Raw genomic sequence first — 9,873 nt, 5'->3', positions numbered from 1 at the left:
GAACGGCCCTCGTGTCCCGATCCTTGATAAAGAAACGAAATGGGTGAAACTCAGCAAGGACATTATTATCACGGGTAAGTTGAGGAATAGACAACAAACTACGTGTAGCAGTGGGAACATGAAGGACATTGGAAAGATGCAGTTTGCGAAAGTTATGTGTAAGGAGTGAGGCCTGACCAACATGAGAGATGTGCATACCTGCTCCATTGGCTGTGTGCAGCTGATCATGACCGCGATATGGTTCCTTGGTGGAAAGCTTGGCCATCTCGTTGGTGAGGTGGTTCGTGGCCCCCGTGTCCATATACCACGTAGGATCGATGGAGTAGGACGGGGTGCGCCCATGATCATGACATGTCACCGCAGCAGCCTGTTTTTCATTCCCCTTGCCATTATTGCCTAGGCCGAGGAAGTCTTGCTTGTAGCACCGGTGGCGCCGGGAGGCGATGTGACGCTCAAGGCCACACAGCTGGCAAGCCTGCTGAGCACCACAGCTAGGGCAGCAAGCCACCGGACGAGTGCCGCCAGTGATGGAGGGCGGGGCAGCGCGGGCCTACGAGGACGAGGATGAGGCCGCCGGTTTCCCGCCCGGGGATGGTGACGGCTTCTGCAGCTTACCACGGGATGCGGCGTTGGCAGATATGAAGCTCGGGGAGCCACGGCGCGCTTTGATGCGCTGCTCACGGCCCAGAAGACGTGCATATAGCTCTCGTGGCGGAAGTGGCGCCTCACGACCATGAATATTATCGACGAGATTGTCATAATCATCATCAAGACCATTGAGCACGTGGGTGCTGAACTCCTCATCTCCAAGGGGCCGACTAATTGAGGCCAATGTGTCCGCAAGACCCGACATCTTGTTAAAGTACTCGGTGATAGAGAGACCACCAAGTTTAGTCTCCCCCAACTCGGTGCGTATGGCATGAGCATGCATCGTAGACTGCGAGGCGAAGCTGCTGTGAAGTGCCGACCAAGCATCTCGGGACGTCGCGGCGAAGATGACCAGCGACGACATGCTCGGAGTGAGCGATGACTGGATAGCAGAGAGAATCGCCTGATCCTGAGCCACCCACACGTGGTACGCTGGATGATACGGCGGTGGGCACGGGATGGAGCCATCGACATAGCCCTCCAGGTAGCGGCTGCGAAGAAGGGGTAGCACCTGAGCTCGCCAGGACAAATAATTATCCGGCGTAAGCTTCACCGGAAGGAGGTGTGAGAAGTAAAACGGTGTCGGCGCGATCATGTGATCCGCATGAGGCTGTGCCGGTGGCGCGTAGCAGCCCATCATCGGATCCATCTCCGGGTTGGGGGGAGCGCCAGGTGCGCACCCGCGTATGGTGACGTCGAGTATGCGCCTGCAGGGGCGGGGCCATGGCCCGAGCCAGCCGGGGCTCCGGGCAGCACAGGGGGCGCAGACCCTTGAGGCAGCGTGGGCAGCTGCACCCCGTAGGCCGATGGGTGTGGCGCCCCAATGCCGTAGGTTGGCGGCCAGGCGGACGATGGCGAGGGCGCGGCTCCGAGTGTCGAGGCAGGGGCGCCGAACCAGGGGGCGCCATACGACGGAGGCAGGGCGCCGAGGGGTGAGGCAGGGGCGCCATACACAGGCGCAGGCCCGCGGACCCCCGGCGGCCCAGCGGCGATGGCTGCGGAAGACCCACCAGATGGGATCGGCGGGGGCAGGTCACCCGTCCCGCTTGACCCGTGAGGGAGGGCCGCGGGTGGCGGCCGCTAGGCCGTAGCCAAGGGGCGGGAGGCCATGAAGGGCGACGAAGAAGCAAGCGCCTGGGCCGACGTGGCGTCAGCGATGGCAGCGGCCAAGGGATCGGCGGTGGCAGGGGCCGATGCGGCGGCGGCGGCGCGAGGGGCAGTGGAAGACATATCGAAACCCTAAACTGATACCATGTAAAACGTAGAGTTTGGGAAACTGCTCGACACCCTAAACGGGGTGTGGCTATCTCATTATATAGGAGTACCAAAGGGTACAATACAATTACATATGTGTACAAGGGGTTTACTCCTCCAGCCTGCACCATCTTATGAGATCTCAGCCTTTTCCGATGCAGATTGGGCCGGGTGTCCTGATGACAGGCGATCCACGGGGGGATATGCAGTGTTCCTTGGGCCTAATTTGATCGCCTGGAATGCTCGTAAGCAGGCTACAGTTTCTCGCAGCAGTAGTGAAGCTGAGTACAAAGCGGTTGCTGATGCAACTGCTGAGATCATATGGGTTCAGTCCTTGTTGAGAGAATTGAGAGTTCCTCCTGCTCGTTCTCCAGTGCTTTGGTGTGACAACATTGGCGCTACCTATCTCTCATCTAATCCAGTGTTTCATGCTCGGACGAAACACATTGAGGTGGACTATCATTTTGTTCGAGAACGTGTTGCACAGAAGCTTCTCAGTATCAAGTTCATCTCATCAAAGGATCAACTTGCTGACATCTTCACGAAGCCTCTTCCACAACCACAGTTTGTAGGCTGTAGGCGCAATCTTAACTTACTTTGTACTTCGGGCTATAGTTAAGATTGAGGGAGGGTGTTAGACTGTATACATATACGTGGACCCCTTGTACACATATGTAATTGTATTGTACCCTTTGATACTCCTATATAATGAGATAGCCACACCCCATTTAGGGTGTCGAGCAGTTTCCCAAACTCTACGTTTTACAGCTATGTTTACACATCATACCATGGGTTTCATGAATCACCATATCCAGAGATTCGTCGACACAGCTTGTTGCCAGGTAATCTTCAGTGTGTGAAAGGCATCAAGCTTCCATGCGATGGATGGCTTTTACAAACCCGACATGCGGCGATGTGGTTCATGCCAACAGCAAATATGCACAACTTGATTCGTGCTGATATCTAGACTGAGCCATGTATTCTGCTGCTGTAGCACGACCCTCTTTTGATGGATATTATGTACTGTTGTTAGTCTGAAGCACTCCTCTGGTTTGAAGGATAGATACCTTCCTGGGATCAAGTGCATCCTAACTCACCTGCGTAGGATGTACTGATAATGATGATGGAGATGCTATGCAGAAGCCATATATATAAATATATATCAGTTAGGCTTCAAGTGCGTACTTGTTAGTTAAACCTATGTATAAATTGTGACACTAAATATGACTAGTAAGTAGTACAGTAGCAGTACTAGTATACGTCGGTCAAATTATTCATCATGTCCACACATTGAATTGACGTGACAACACACTGCGCGTGAGGTGACACAAGAATCCCGGCGGCGTGTTCGGGTATTCCGGACTTCAGATTTGGAGTACCACTTATCTGTCGAAATCTTTTTTTTCGAAAAGGAGGCAAAAGATTTTCCTCATCCATTAAATAAGAGGAGAATAGAGTTTAGAGTTTTTACAAGCACCCTTGCAAAATGGCATGCCAATTACTCTCGTACAACTGTCGAAGAAGCGCGAGTTTTTACTCTGTCGAAGTCTTTCATCATTCACTTAAAACAGTCGATTGGTCATACATTGAGTACCATATAACTGGAATTACCGATGCAAGTCAAAGAAGGATTGGCCGGTGCTGCCGGCTGGCGTCAAGTTCGATCCCACGGATCAGGAGCTGATCGAGGACCTTGAGGCAAAAGTGAGTGTTGACAGCGCGAGATTTCAGTCTCTCATCGATTTGTTCATACCAACCATCGACAGCGAGCACGGCATATGCTACATCCAACCTGAGAAACTTCCAGGTAAGACACCGATCGGCCGTCTACTTGCACAAACATATTCCTTTGTTTATAGCTCTATTTTTCTTTTTAGACGCAAACCTGGTGAAACAATTATAATTTGACAGTTAATAAAAAATGAAACAAGTGACTGCAACATGCCAAAGATGTTATGAAAATGCCAACTAGGTACACTAAAACATGTATTCCACAATACTGCAGGTATCACACTGAGTGGCCTAAGGAAGCATTTCTTCCAGCGCAATTCCAGGGCGTTCAAAACGGGCACGTGGACGCGTTGCAAGATACAGTTGGAGTGCGGCACGCACGCGATGTGGCACAAGACCGGCAATACCTTGCCTGTGATGGTGAACGGCTGGCAGACCGGCAGCAAAAAAGGTTCTGGTGCTGCACACCAACAAGAACTTCGACCAACAGAGGACCAACTGGGTGATGCACCAGTACCACATCGGGGACCTGGAGCAAGAGAAGGAGCGGGAGCTGGTCCTCTGCAAGATTTTCTACCAGACGAACAGTACGGCCATGAGTAGTTTGGTATTGGTAGTTGTACTACCTTGTCGTCCGCAAGTTGGTAATGTTGTTAACGATCTTTTGGTATGAACATGCATTTGCTTCCAACCATCATGCCGAGGGTCTACGTGGATATAAAGCTGAATCATTTGTTTCAAAACGAATTCTCAGGCACCTGATTTTTATTTGATGGGTAGCATAAGCACCCGCCATTCGAATTCCCAGTTCTGCAGTTTTTTCGAAACAAGTGCATGCACTTATTATCATGATAAAAAAACAATATCCATGCTGCGTCCCAGTTATCAGTCTGTGCTTGCAGAATTCTCTTGTTTATTAAGCACGTATATTGTTTTTTCAGGTCGAGCAAGTTTCAACTGGGTTGTAGACTGACCAGGGTTGGTTTTGTTTTTAACAGGCCCAGCCCATGACGACAACGGCGCACAAAGATCCAGCAGGTATCTATTGGCCTCTGGCCCGCCAGCGTTAGTTATATTTTGTCTTACAACATCCGCAGGCAGTTTTGTTACTGAATCAAACACACAGCCCAGTTCTATTTTCCTCTTGAAACACATGTCCTACATCTGTTTTCTAATCTCTACCTATAGTTTTACTAGTTCATATACACGTATCATTATATTGAAAACACATAAAATTTCCTTATCATATTTACATCCTTATTTTTGTTGTTTTTTCCCACCCAGCGCTGATTTTTTACCACTAGTTTTCCCTTAAACCAACTCAATTGTCCCACGTCTTATTTGCTTACAAAAACAAAATGATTTTTTGGCAAATCAATAAGTTCTTAATTTTTTTTTATCATTTCGTGATTACAACAGTTTGGACTCCACCGAAATATACAAAATAAGGTTGAACTTTTTGACCGTGGTCCTGGGAAGAAAATGGGCTGTAATAAATTACTTAGGAATTAGCAAATGGGCTGGAAATTATAAAAAATAGCAAATGGGCTGCAAATTGTAAAAAATAGCAAATGGGCTTTATGTAGTCTGCCACAGATTTGGAGTCTGACTTGTGGGCCTACTAAGTTCATGCGTACACAAGGTTTCTTAAAAAAGAAACTTAGTCAACAATCGACTCTACCAGTGTCAGACCGTTAGATGTCAATCTAACGGCAATCGTGCTTCATCAGTCTCTGATCTTCCTGCCCTAGCCACCCAAACCAGCGCTGTCGGAACCGCCTGCTCCCACCTCCCGTGGCCGGCAGTGCTGCCGGGCAGGCCTCATGGCCCCATCATACTCGCATCCCTGGCCTGTCTATCCCTCTACTCACCCACACCTCCTGTTATTTTCCGGCGACGGCAGCCCAACCAGTCAACCCTCGTACTCTCCACCGCGTGGGCAGCCACTGCCGTGTCTTCGCCGGCTCCCTGTCGTTCCCTTCGTAGGCCTCGCCGTCGTCCACCGCCCTGGTGCTCTCGGCGCGGCGTGGTCAACGATGTCCATCCAACGGCCGTAGTGCTTCTTCAACCTCTGGTCTTCTTGCCCCAGCCGCCCAAAGCAGCGCCGGTCATGTCGCATGCTCCTGCCTCTCATGGCCGGCTGTGCTGCCGCGGAGGCCTCACCGTCCCCATACTACTTCCACCGCTGGCCAGGCCATCCCTCCACTCACCCACTCCCCCTGTTATTCTGCGGCGATGACAGCCTCACACCGCAGCCGAACCAGTGAACCCTCGTACTCCTCTCCGCGCGGGCATCCACTGCCGCGTCTTCCCCGGCTCTGCGTCATCCCCTTCCTAGGCCTCGCCGTCGTCCACCGCCCTGGTGCTCTCGACGCGGCGTGGTCAATGTGCTCAACGACCGACTTCCATCGGAAGAGTACTGTACGTGGAGAGGCTGACAGCTGGGTCCACGGCAGCCGCAAGGAAGTGCCTCCTTATTACGTGCAAAATAAGTATTCCTCCACCTGACAGCAGGGACCCACTGGACGGGCCATCAGTATTTCGCGGAAAAAACGTTTCCCGCCTGACTGTTGTGACCCACCGGACGGGCCACCGTATTTCGCGAAAAAAACGTTTGCCCCTGACTGCTGGGACCCACCGGACGGACCACCGTATTTCGTGAAAAAAACGTTCCCCCCGCTGTCAGCTCGGACCCACCGGAAGTGCCTCCTTATTACGCACAGAAAAATGAATAATCCCCCTGCTAGCTGGGACCCACCAGGCATGGTGGGAGGCTGACTTGTGGGCCTACTAAGTTGACGGGGACAGAGGGCATTGTCAACTTACTCAATATGAATGATTCTAGCTCCATTGACCGTACGATGTCCATCCAACGACCGTCGTGCTTCTTCAATCTCTGCTCTTCCTGCTCCATCCGCTCAAACAAGCGCGGGCGGGACTGCCTGCTCCCTCCTCCCCGCGACTGGCTGTGCTGCCGCGCCGGCCTCACCGCCCCACCGTACTCCCATCGCTGGCCTAGCCATCCCTCTACTCACCCACACGGCCACACCTGCTGTTATTCTCCAACGAGGGCAGACGAACCAGTAAACCCTTGTACAGTCGTACTCCCCTCCGTGTGGGAAACAGCTGCCGAGTCTTCCCTGCCTCCATGTCATTCCCTTCCTAGGCCTCGCCGTCGTCCACCGCCCTAGTGCTCTCGGCGCGGCGTGGTCAACATGGTCAAGGAACGGCTTCAATCGGATGTGGACTGTACGTGGAGAGGCTGACAGCTGGGTCCACGGCCGCAGCAAGGAAGTGCCTCGTTATTACGCGCAAAATAATTATTCCTCCACCTGACATGTGGGACCCACTGGAAGGGCCTCTGTATTTCGTGAAAAAAACATGCCCCCAGCTGACATGTCGGACCCACCAGCTATCTTCGCACGCAAGGAAGTGCCTCCTTATTACACAAAAAAATGAATAATCCCCCTGCCAGCTGGAACCCAGCATAGTGGGAGGCTAACTTGTGGGCCTACCAAGTTGACGGGGACGGAGGGCTTTGTCAACTTAGTCAATATGAAACGATTCTAGCTCCTGTTACCCTACGATGTTCATCCAACGGTCGTAGTGCTTCTTCAACCTCTGGTCTTCTTTCTCCAGCCGCCCAAACCAGCGCCGGTCGTGCCGCGTGCTCCTGCCTCCCATGGCCGGTTGTGATGCTATGGAGGCCTCACCGCCCGCTACTACTCCCACCGCTGTCCAGGCCATCCCTCTACTCACCCACACCCCCTGTTATTCTGCGGCGATAGCAGCCTCACACCGCAGCCGAACCAGTGAATCCTCGTACTCCTCTTCGAGTGGGCATCCACTGCTGCGTCTTCCCCGGCTCCGAGTCTTCCCCTTCCTAGGCCTCGCCGTCGTCCACCGCCGTGGTGCTCTCGGCGCGGCGTGGTCAACGTGGTCAAGGAACGACTTCCATCCGACGTGGACTGTACGTGGAGAGGGTGACAGCTGGGTCCATGGCCGCCGCAAGGAAGTGCCTCCTTATTAAGTGCAAAATAATGATTCCTCCACTTGATAGCGGGGACCCACCGGACGGGCCACCGTATTTCGCGAAAAAAAACAATTCGCCCCCCTGACTGCTGGGACCCACCAGCTACATCTTCGCATGCAAGGAAGTGCGTCCGGGCAAAAAAAACGATTCGCCCCGCTGACTGCTTGGACCCACCAACTACATCTTCGCACGCAAGGAAGTGCCTGACAGTGGGGACCCACCTGGTCGAAGCGTACGTAGCGTTGTCATTCTGGTCGCGAACGTGTACGTACATACTGGTCGATGTAGAGGCGCGCACGTGTCGTCGATGTAGAGGCGCACACGTGTCGTAGTAGAGGCGCGCACGTAGCATGTACACGTACATACAACGGCGATGGTGCAAGAAAGAAAATACAGCCACATACGTACATACGGGCAGGGTCTCTAATGCCTATCGCGCATACATACATAGCTGGGTCGGAACAGAGAAACAGCGTCATCGTCGTGTTCATGGGGAGCCAACCGGCTTGGTCGGAACGGAATGCATGGTCGTGTTCATCGGGAGGGCTTGGACGGAACAGGCGATGGAAATGAGGCCTGGCGTACCGCACAACGGAGGAAACTGCCTTGTGTTCGACCGGCCACGTTCGAAACGGGGTCCTGTTGATCGGGAGGGGCCTGGCGTACCGCAAAACGGAGGAAACGGACCTCGTACGGTCGAAATGGTGGTCCTGTTAATCGGGAGGGGTGTGGCGTACCGCAAAACGGACGAAACGGACTTGTGTTGGAGCGCTGTGGTCGAAACGAGGGTCCTGCTCATCGGGAGGGGTGTGGCGTAACGCAAAACGGACGAAACGGACTTGTGTTGGAATGCTACGGTCGAAACGGGGGTCCTGTTCATCGGGAGGGGTGTGGCATACCGCAAAACGGGACCCCACGGATACTGTTCATCTCCATCGTCGACCTCCTCCAGCCTCCACGGGCTACCGTCGACCTCCTCCAGCCTCCACGGGCTCCTGTTCATCCAGCCTCCACCGTGCGCTACTCCACCGGCTACTGTTCAACCACCCCTCCACACGCACCCCTCCACCGTCTACTGTTCATCCAACCCTCCACACCACGGGTTCCTGTTCATCCAGAGGCAACGCCACCGCTCACTGTTCATCCACCCCCCTGCAATGCTCACCGTTCATCCAATCGATCGGCTTTAGTTAGCAGTAGTAGCGAAGGAATCGCTCCATCGGGTTCAGTTAACAGCCATCGATCGATCCCTCGGGTTCAGTAACGCGTAGCCTACAGTGCAATCGCTCGGGTTCAGTTAGGGCCCAACGCCTCGCTCGGCTTCAGTTAGAGCCAACGCCTCGCACACACGCCCGTACGTACGAGAGAAACGCGCATCGCTCCGCCCCCGAAATTTTCCACCCCCTCGCTTCTACCATGGTTTTTTCCGTCATGGACGGCCCAAAGAATGTCATGCAGCTGCGTCTCCGGCCCGCCCAGGACGAAAAGCCCATTTTCTATCATGACTTTTTGTCATAGAAGTAGGATCCCACCACATCTATGATGATACCGGGTTTTGTCATAATTATCGTCATAGAAGTGTCATATATATGATAGGAAAAAAATTCGTTCGGCCAAAAATGTCACGGATGTGTCTTTTTTTGGTAGTGAAGCAAGTGTGAGACCTTGGAGCGCAAGGTTTCGGATGAAGACTCTAAACTAGGTACGGTGCTCCAAAGTGCAAGGGAGTCCAGGGCTGAAGCCCAAGGCGCCCGTCGGGAGATCCAAGAGGCAAAACAGATTGTGGCGGGTAAGGACTTTAATATGCAGAACAAATTTGTAGGGAAAAAGTATAGATTTCTGACCCGCATTTGGAGTTCTTCAGGAGTGTTTGCGGATCTTCCCCGAAGTATTGCTGATGCTGCGGATTTCTTCCAAGCTGAAGACGAGAGCTCAACAGAAAAGTTGTTCTGGTTGCAATATCTTGCGCCAGAGCATCCAGTAGCCCTCAGTAATCAGCTAAAGCAGCTGATTGAACTGCATAGGATGGCCGAACTGGCCATGAAGGATGTTATAATCCGTCTTTGGCCGGCCGAACCCATACCCAGCAGTTATTTTGGCTTGTAAAGCGGCTGGTCGATGCCTGCCCATGGCTTCAAGCTATAAAGCGGTCCGCTTATGTCGAGGGTGCTCGGATGGCCTTTGCCCGCGTCAAAGTGCAGTGGGCG

The 9,873-nt window shown here is 53.1% G+C and overlaps 1 pseudogene; it reads right to left on the bottom strand.

The window, feature by feature from the left end:
• Nucleotides 1–675: 675 nt before the first annotated feature.
• Nucleotides 676–814, bottom strand: LOC119327091 (annotated as a pseudogene).
• Between the last annotated feature and the right edge of the window lie 9,059 nt (nucleotides 815–9,873).

This window comes from Triticum dicoccoides, chromosome 6B (genome assembly GCF_002162155.2).
Source record: "Triticum dicoccoides isolate Atlit2015 ecotype Zavitan chromosome 6B, WEW_v2.0, whole genome shotgun sequence".
NCBI classification, from domain to species: Eukaryota; Viridiplantae; Streptophyta; class Magnoliopsida; order Poales; family Poaceae; genus Triticum; species Triticum dicoccoides.
Note: the sequence above shows the minus strand (reverse complement) of the source record. Positions and strands in the feature narration are given on the sequence as shown.